The 9,493-nt window shown below is 39.0% G+C and overlaps 1 long non-coding RNA gene across 1 annotated transcript in view; it reads left to right on the top strand.

The window, feature by feature from the left end:
• Nucleotides 1-240: 240 nt before the first annotated feature.
• The window catches only part of LOC120313090, a 33,329-nt gene continuing 24,076 nt past the window's right edge, over nucleotides 241-9,493 (top strand). Inside the window, exon 1 of the long non-coding RNA XR_005558052.1 lies at nucleotides 241-313. This is a non-coding gene — a long non-coding RNA (uncharacterized LOC120313090). The remainder of the gene's footprint in view (nucleotides 314-9,493) is intronic.

Raw genomic sequence — 9,493 nt, 5'->3', positions numbered from 1 at the left:
CATCCATAGGATGCAGGCAGCATACAAAACCACACACTCTCAGCTCAATGAAAAAACAATTCTCCACAGAACCGGTCCCTGGTGTCCAAAAGGTTGGAGACCTCTGTACTAGAGTATCAGATTGCTGTAGTGGTTAATATGCTTCACTAGAATCTGGAAAACCATGAATTGTAGCCCTTCCTCAGCACAGAAACTGGTTGGGTGACTTTGGGCCAGTGACTCTCTCTCACCCCAGCTCACCTTAAAGGTTATTGGTGTTGAGGGAAAAATAGAAGAAGGCAGCATTATGTATACCTCGAATTACACAAAAAAGGTAAGATATATGTTTAGTAAATAAATAAATAAAATTGTGGTAATAAAAAGTTCTTCTTCAAGCACAGAAACCGGTTGGGTGACTTTGGGCCAGTGACTCTCTCTCAATCCAGCTCACCTTAAAAGTTGTTGTTGGCGAAGGAAAAATAGAAGAAGGCAGCATTATGTATACCTTGAATTACACAAAAAGGCAGGATAAAAATTTACTAAATAAATTTGTAGGAATAAAAAATGGGAAAAGCAATGGATTTGATTTACCTGAATTAGTTCAATCAAAAATTCACTGTTGGATTGGGATATTATATCATACTGTGCCTAGATTATAATCTGTAATTTTCCAAGGTTAGGGACATTCCACTGTTGATCCCCCCTAAAAAGGGGGTTGGAACTGCACCCATGCATCTTATGTGAGTCATTTCCATGGGAAAACTTTAGATTGGATAGAATAAGATAATATTCTTAGCAGAGGAACTGGTTGGATTCAGGACAGGGAGGTCAACAACAGATCGGTGACTATTTTTGCATTACTGAGTTAAGAAAACTAGTATTTCATAAGGATCATTTATGTCATCTTTATAAACAAAGTCCGCATTTAACTCAATTCCCAGAGACAAGCTAAAGAAAAAGCTGAACAATTTTCTATTGATAGATGGATGTTATTGCTAATTAAGTTCATATATGACAACACCTCTGTGCAAGTTGGATACAATCTTCAAGAAAAATACCATGTTTCCCTGAAAATAAGACCCGGTCATATTTTTTTTTGCCTCCAAAAGAGTCACCAGGTCTTATTTTTTGGGGTATGTGTGTGTCTTTTCAAGTTACCTCCCACACCAACAGCCCCGCCCAGCCGACCCACTTCTTCTGCGGCCGAAGGAGCAGCTTCATTCTGCAGCTGAGAATGGAGCTCCGCCCTGCATTTTGAACTCAGAGGCCTTTCCAGAAGGCCACAAAGTAAGTAGTGTTGAGTGCATGTGGTAGCTTCACCCCCCCCCCCACCCCTGGCCTGGCTTGAATTTTAGTTGTGTGCCTTGCCCCCAAACTGGGCTTATTTTGGGGGTAGGGCTTATATTAGTTAGGGCTTATTTTCAGGGTAGCTCTTACTTTCGGGGAAACACGGTATGTCTAATTGGATTGGATTCCTTCATCTAATTCCTACTGCAAAAGAATTTAAGCTACACTACATATTGACCCCTCTTGTTTAGTATCAACATTAACTTCACAGCACTGTTAGTTCCTTAACCAAAAGTAACTCTCATCTCCTTATATTGACCAACAAGCCAATGCAATAATATACTGATCTTTTCAACAATTTTGGAAAGCCTTAGAAGGGGGCTTCAGGTCTTTTCTTATGTTTGGAAAGAAAAGATATTGTAGTTATAAATTAAAAATAGAGCAGTTATGAAGAAATATGAGACATGGACAAATATGATAGATTACTCTGTTGCATATAAAATGGAGCAAGTCATGACATTCAGATATCTTACATTTGTTTTCCATGTCTCAGTAGCTGGAATACACAAGTAAAATCTGCAAGAAAAAAGAGTTCAAAGAAGCTCTAGGCCTATGCTTCTTTAGGTGGTAATTTTATCCTGGCTGCATTTAAGTTAAAGTTGCTGAAATAGTATAAGCACCTGTATCTAGGAAGCTTACTGACTACTAAATATTATATAGTAAAAATAATAATTATATTTGGGATGGTCCAGTACATTTCAAAAGCTTCCTTGTGGTGAGAATTGTGGAAGGCCTCTCTAAAGACCTGCATACTGATATATTCTTTAAGCTTCTGGCTTAAACTAATCTCCTTTAGATCCTTGGCACCATAAATATTTTAAGATGGAATTAAACCATTGGAAAGCAGCTGTTGAAGAGGAACTGGATAACTACACTTTGTACTCGATTTTCATTTCCCCTAGGATTTGAGAGGGGCTAAAGCAATGGTCACAGAACAAGTATTTAATACTGCATTATCTGAGCTCCTATCCATTGTAAGATGGAAATTTGGACATCAGCTACTTATCCAAAGTTACTCATATCAATCAAATAATAGTATTTTTTCCCCTGAACTTCAAAAAATATTATCCTTAGCCTGTTAGAAGCTTTGCAACTTCTCCACTTTGGGAAGGTTTATGCTATCTAGGTGGGCTCCTGACGAAGCATTATATACAAAAGCCCAGTATATGTGATGTAGATCTAACTACTTTTTAATCACTCCTCTGTTTACTATATTGTCTGTCTGTCTGTCTGTCTGTCTGTCTGTCTTTCTTTCTAATTTGTGTACCTGCTCACTTCACTTATGCGACACTGGGTGGCTTATAACAATGAAAACAGCAATAAAATACAATAAAATATAATTCAATGCAACAAGCATAGAGTCATATTAAAACACTAATAAAAGATCAATTGAGTACAAAATGATAACAACAAGTGAATACAGCCAGACATCCCATTCAGTACAGTCCTTCAAAAGGCCTCTATTAATGCGTCCCCCAACATGATGACATAGTCATGTTTCTTCCTAAAAGCGAAAAGCCTAGGGGACAATCTAAGTTCTGGGGTGGAGTGATGTTCCAAGGGGGCTGTCAGATGATATTCTTTAGTGTATGAGATCTATAACACGCCTCTCCTGCTAGATCTGATGGGATCAGTAGATATAACTGTGATTGTTTTTTCCTCAATAAGTCCTCGACTTATGACCACAATTGAGCCCAAAATTTCTCTTGTTAAGTGAAACATTTGTTAAGAGAGCTTTGGCCCATTTTATGACCTTTCTTGCCACTTGTTAAGTGAATCACTGCACATGTGAAATTAGGAACACAGTTGTTGGGTGAATCTGGCTTCCCCATTGACTTTGCTTTATCAGAAGTTTACAAAGGTGATCACATAACCCCCAAGATACTGTAACCGTCATAAATATAAATCAGTTGCCAAGCATCTGAATTTTGATCATGTGACTATGGGGATGCTGCAGTGGATATCAGTATGAAAAACAGTCATAAGTCACTTTTTTCAGTGCTGTTGTGACTTCGAGCAGTCACTAAATGAACTAAGTTGAGGACTACCGGTATTACCAAAATTCCTGGGCACCAAAATGTTCTCTGTTCCTGTCCTTCAGTTTTACCACTTAAAGAAGTATAGTCTACCAGTTCTACCCCCCACAAATACTAGAATGGAAATTGGATACTCTCCACAAAAAGTTCAAAGACAGGTGGTCTTGGGATTTGGATCTATTTTACTAGGCTTATTTAGAGCCAATTTTCTTTCCCACTCTTGTTAATATAGCAAAGCAAGAATCAATTCCTCCTGCTATGAATGGCCTTCTAGTCATTATTTAGTCAGGTTTGTTTTTTGTCTGTTTGTAAGAAGTAATTGTTGTTTTTTCCTAGTAGTAAATAACGTTCTGATGGCCTTCAAGAAGACATGGTGGCAGCATACTTAGATGGTCTGTCATTCCTCCCTGGTAAAACAGACAGGAAACATGACAAGATGAGCTAATTCTACTTTACTGTAAAGCTTTATTGTTAGAATCCTGCAAGTCTGAAAGCACAAACTTCCCACCTCTACTTTTAACAGTTTGATCCATTAGGGCAGATCCTTCCTAAGTTTCTTTCTCTGATCCTTAACAGCTACAGGCTTCTGTCTTTCTTGTCTGATTTTTTTTCCTCGGCAAGCATCTCTTCCCCTCTTTCCCCAAGGACATTCACACATTACATGGACAAAGGGTCATCAGCACTACCCTGCTGAGATCATGTAGCAAAGTCAGCCGGAAGCATAAGTGTGTAAACTTAAGGCAGGGAGCTATTGCTCACAGCCTGGAAAACTAAGCTAGAGGAGATGCTACACTCCATACCATTATTATGATGATGATTTGTCACACAGTCAGCCAGATATCCAGACTGGATTCGGCAGTTTTGTCTACCTATCAAATCCTTTCCAAGACAGAATGTTTCATGGTATTACAGATATTGTCGCAGGATGTAAGCTGTTCTGAGTAAAGCTGCCTTTTGCAATTGACTGATGGTGAATTTGTCAGTGCTGACAGTGTTCAAGTGGTGCTTCAGTTGTTTTCAGATTGTACCCAAGGAGCCTATGACTATTAAGACTACCTTTGCTTGCTTCTTTCCACAGTCGTCCTATTTCTATTTGCAAGTCTTTATATTTTGTGATCTTCTCCAGTTCTTTCTCTTCTATTCTGCTGCCTCCAGGTATTACCATGTCCACTATCCAGATATTGTCATCATCCAACATCATTGTCATCGTCGTTGTTATTATTAATCAAATTTATTTTCAATTCATCTCATAGTTCAAGATGACTCCATCCTCACTCACACACGCACACTGTGGGAAGCTATCTCTGTCGGCATTCGCCCCATAGCTATCTACTATTGGCTTAGTTTGCCCCATTCCCCCAAGAAGTTAGCCTATATACAGTGGGCAGAAATTTCAGACATTATAACCATTCCATATGAATCCTGCCTTTTATCCTGGTTTGATTAAATTTATTTCTATAGCGACAACTGGTGTAGTAGATTGGGCTGAAAAAGCCCCTCCCCTCCAGTCTGTTTCTGTGGTGGAGGATGACTTGAATCCAGTTCAAGTTCCATTAAATATCTCAGTCACTAATAGCAGACTAGTTTATGTAGAACTGTTTTAAGCTTTCTCCCTATATACCACAATGCACTTGATTGTAACTGCTGATGTTGACCTATTGTTTAAGATCCCAATTTTTGTTATACTTTTATATTTATTTTGGAATAGATTCTAAAGGCACAGGGAATTGTAAACCCTACTCCATAATAAAATAATTGGAATCAAATGCAGGGTCTGATGGTGGCCTTGAAAATTCCTCCATATATAGGTAGCCCTCTTAACCATAGTTCAGGGAGGGGACAGGGATCACGTACAATCTATAAATTTGCTTCACTTCCAGTAATTCACAACATCAAAACTGAAAAATGGTTTTAGTAAGGATTCAACAGTTTGAAATGGCACATGATTACAGGTCACTACCTGGGTGTGGAAAATTAAAGACTAAAGTGAAAGAAATAGAAAGACAGGGTAGCTGCTTTTCTGTTCTGGATTTTCGTGGACTGCCCGAAGGTAGCTGGTAATCTCTTGAATGTTTGATTGCTGGTGATTAAAAGGTTTGGAAGAGATTGATTGCAGGGGGTTTAAGTCTAAAGCTCTAAAGCAAAGAACAAAAACTCAGTTTCTAAACTGGAAGTCAGGGAAGATGGATAGACAACAAGGGTGGGTAAATAGTCACACTAAACTTTTTGACTGCTCTTAAGTACTATCAATAGAACTGGGTGGATTCTCAAGTAGGATCCTAAATAAGTGTAGAAAGCAATCTTTAGAAGTATGAGAATGACTCCTTTTGAGCCAGACATGGCCAATAATAATAACATGTAGCTTCTCTCTTCGCAAATGTGACTTGTATTATCCTATAACAGGTATATACTTCATGAATGACCCTGCTTTACTTTTTAAAAAACTTTTATTATTTGATTTGGAGCCTGCACAGCTTCTGAATATACACAAAAACAGAAAATAATTTAAAAAAAAATCTGTGTATCCACAAGGATAAAACAACCAAACATATTCTAACATTCATTCTTTGATAATTTGGGATGGTCTTGTTAGTGATATTGCCAAAGTCTTTGTAGCATAATTATTAGGCCTGCCTTCCTCAACCTGATATCCTCCAGATACTTGGTATTTGAGATTAGTAGAAGCAGGGATTCACTGTTTCTTTGTCCTAGAGTGTATATCCTCCATTTCTGATGCCATTATTGTGTCAATAGATTACAGTATACATGTACATATGTAATAACAGGAAAAGAGTGGCCATCAAATTTTTTCTTGTAGTTAAATCTTTTAGTTTGGATGTTTGAAAGAAGAAAGATGCCACTGTCCTTTCATCTTCTGTAGGTGCCCACCATTCTCTGATTATCTTTTCTATAGATTCATTCACAGTATCATTTGAAAAGCAGTAGAGATGGGATGCTTTGAAAAGAAGAATCTTTGCCCTAAATTTGTTGAAGTATCGTTAACTTAAGCTCTTCATCTATTAGGACATCCGTGATCTAGTCTAGTACTCTGACATAAAAATACTGTTCTTCTATTTTCCTGCAAGATCTCATGCAGACATATAATATTGTTGAGAGTTTAGAGCAGTGGTTCTCAACCTTTTTAATGCCGCGACCCCCAATCAGTCGTAAGTTGAGGACTAAACTGGTCGTAAGTCAAGGAGTAAACCGGCTGTAAGTCGAGGACTACCCAACTGGTCGTAAGTCAAGGACTTTCCCTGCCCATGAGCACCGTGCATGCGTGGTGCCGCCCCCTGCGCCGGCCGAGGCGTAGCTGGCAAACGGCAGAGACGGAGCAGGCCGACCACCGGCTGGGCCACCAGCTGGCCCAGCCCAAGCGAGGTAAGGCACTCGCCGGAAAAGGGGAAAAAATGGCGGACAGCCTTGCTTGGCGACCCCCGTGAAATGGTCAATTGACCCCAAATGGGGTCGCGACCCATAGGTTGAGAACCTCTGGTTTAGAGTTTATCGGAGGCGTCCGGTTTTGTGCAGTCATGCAGCAGCCGAGGGATCGCGGGGCTCCACACCCTATGACTGATTTCTGCCTGTTAGGGACCCTAAATGGGCCTGAAGTTGCCCAGGAGAGGCGACACAGAAGGCAGGAAGCCCCACTGACTGTAGAGAGATGGCAGTCGATCCATTCATTCGGGGAAAGCCCTCCAGAAACCAGCAGTAGAAAGGCTAGCTTAACTTCAGAGTCTAGCCCAAGCAACAAGCAACCAAACCCCAAAGTACTATTTTAAGCTGACTGTAAAAAATGTGCTTGGATCTGGGTAAGAACATTGATTTTCTATCTTCTACTTGATAATCGATTTCCTGGGGGGAAAAAGCCCCAAAAGCAAAAAGCCTCGAAAGTGAGAAGGAGGGGGATCTTTGCCCCACCCTCCTATAGATGGAAGTGGCAAATTAAACTTTTTATGGGGGACAAAAATATACTGAAATGAAATGAATATAAGACCTATATTTGGATAAGTTTGAAATTGGTGGAATTTGTTAAGACTTTTTCTTTAAATCATGAAAATAGAAAAAAAAGCAACTGTTTATTTTGAAAATTGAAAAACGAACTGGTGCTGACATCTAGTGGTGAATGAAAATATACAACAGTAGTTGCTCCAGTACAGGAACTGGCAAAGCCCAGGAAAAGATAACTTGCTTTTGTGACTTTCAATGTCTTAATAACAGAGAACAGCTGTGACAAAAAAAAGGAAATATTTTGGGCTACCTACAAAGCAAGAATTATAAACTTTAGGGGAAAAAATGACCTTTTGGAGAGTTTAGAGCAGGGGCGTCAAACTGCCGGCCCACGGGCCGGTTTCATCATACCGGAGCCGCCCCCACCCCATTGCCGGCAATGGCAAAAAAGCTCCGATACGTCGCGCAACATCACGTGACGTCGCGAGTTTGACATGCCTGGTTTAGAGTTTATCAACTGCTCTTGACTGTATCTTCCAGGCAAAAGATAAAAATAAAGTTGTCCTCAGTTGGGAATCAACACCTTAGTAGCTACATGGACACAGCCCTTCTCAGTCTTGGGATTCCTGATAGTAAACTCACTCAAGTGCTAGCTAGGTTTATGCCTACTTAGCTTCCAAAAAAAGACAGTGTTGGCCAAGTCTTCTACCTGCTGAAGGAACTACATATATCTTTCATATATATTTATTTATTTTGCTGCCCTCAAGTCACTGTCTCAACAAGTCCTGTAGTTTTCTTGGGAAAAGTGGTTTGCCATTGTTATCTTCTTAGGGTTGAGAGAGAGGGATTGACTGAGGATCACCCAGTTAGTTTCATGCCTAAGACAGAACTAGAACTCACACAAGAATTAGTTCTTGTCCTTCATGATAACCTAATTAACATCTGATCTCATTTTGCTATCCACACTTTATCCAAAACTTAATCTAAACCCATTGAGAATTTAATCTGAATCACTAGCTTTTAAATGTTTACAAACATTGCTCTTTTCCTAATCTTGAATCAATTAGCTCTGAAAATTCTCAATTTTATAATTGGTATAAAATTGTTTCTCCTGTAGCAATTTGTTATTTTGGGTTGATTCTCACTGAGATATTATTGTTGTTTCTGAGTTGGAATCAAACTGACCTAAATTGTTGACTTTGAAATGGGATCACACCATTTTCTTCTCAAGCCCTTGTGAAATTGCTCCTAGCTGCCTTTCCTAAAAAAAGCATATTGGTTTTTTGGACAGAATTTGATATAGCTTTAAATACTATTTATCAAACTTTGTATGATTTGTCTGCTACCTAAGAGCCTTTCCATGTGTGTGTGTGTGTTTGTATGTATACGTATATACATATACACAGTATGCATGTGTGTGTGTGTGTGTGTGTGCATGAATTATGTATTGCAATATGGGTGTGACTGCTTCAATGTGCATTCCTATTCTTAATTGTTATGCTTACTGCTTACACTAATATCTACCAATATATATTCATCAAATGGGTTTATGTAATATACTATACTAAGATCTAACCAATTTGATCATTGATACTGTGGAATCTTGTGGTAGGGGGAAAAACAGTATGATGCTTTGTTACTTGGGGGTGGGAGGCAAGAGGATGAAACAGCAGAATCACACAACTGATAGGTTGCATACACAGTAAAACAACCTTAAAACCAACACAAATGCAGCAAAAGGAAGCATAATGTACCTAGTCTCAATTTGGGGAAGGATTTTTTTGTTTTGAAGGCAAGTTCTACCAAAGATGGAACCCCCTTGGAATATGACCTTATCTTTATGTTGACACTTCCAAAAATACTGGAACAGCTTGTTTTTGGTTTTGAGAAAAAAACAATTCCTTCTGAAAAATAATTCCCAGTGAATATTATAGGCATTTTTGCTGTTGGACCTATGCAGATATTTTTAAACCAGTTAATTAATAAAGAAGCTGGAAAAAAATCTTAATAGATCTGTGCCTGACTTCAGGGTCAGGTTTTTATACCTCAGTGCACACAGATCCTACAGTTCGATTCCCATTAATTGTTCCTGAAGCTGCTTAGCAACTGCAGTGCAAGTTACGTTCTCCGGGCTGACCTTGCTGATGAATGAAATAATCCAATGAATATTTATAAATTGT

The sequence above is a fragment of the Crotalus tigris genome, unplaced genomic scaffold (genome assembly GCF_016545835.1).
Source record: "Crotalus tigris isolate CLP2741 ecotype Arizona unplaced genomic scaffold, ASM1654583v1 scf7180000018565.659758, whole genome shotgun sequence".
In the NCBI taxonomy this organism is placed as follows: domain Eukaryota; kingdom Metazoa; phylum Chordata; class Lepidosauria; order Squamata; family Viperidae; genus Crotalus; species Crotalus tigris.
This window is presented reverse-complemented; position numbering and strand designations above follow the sequence as displayed.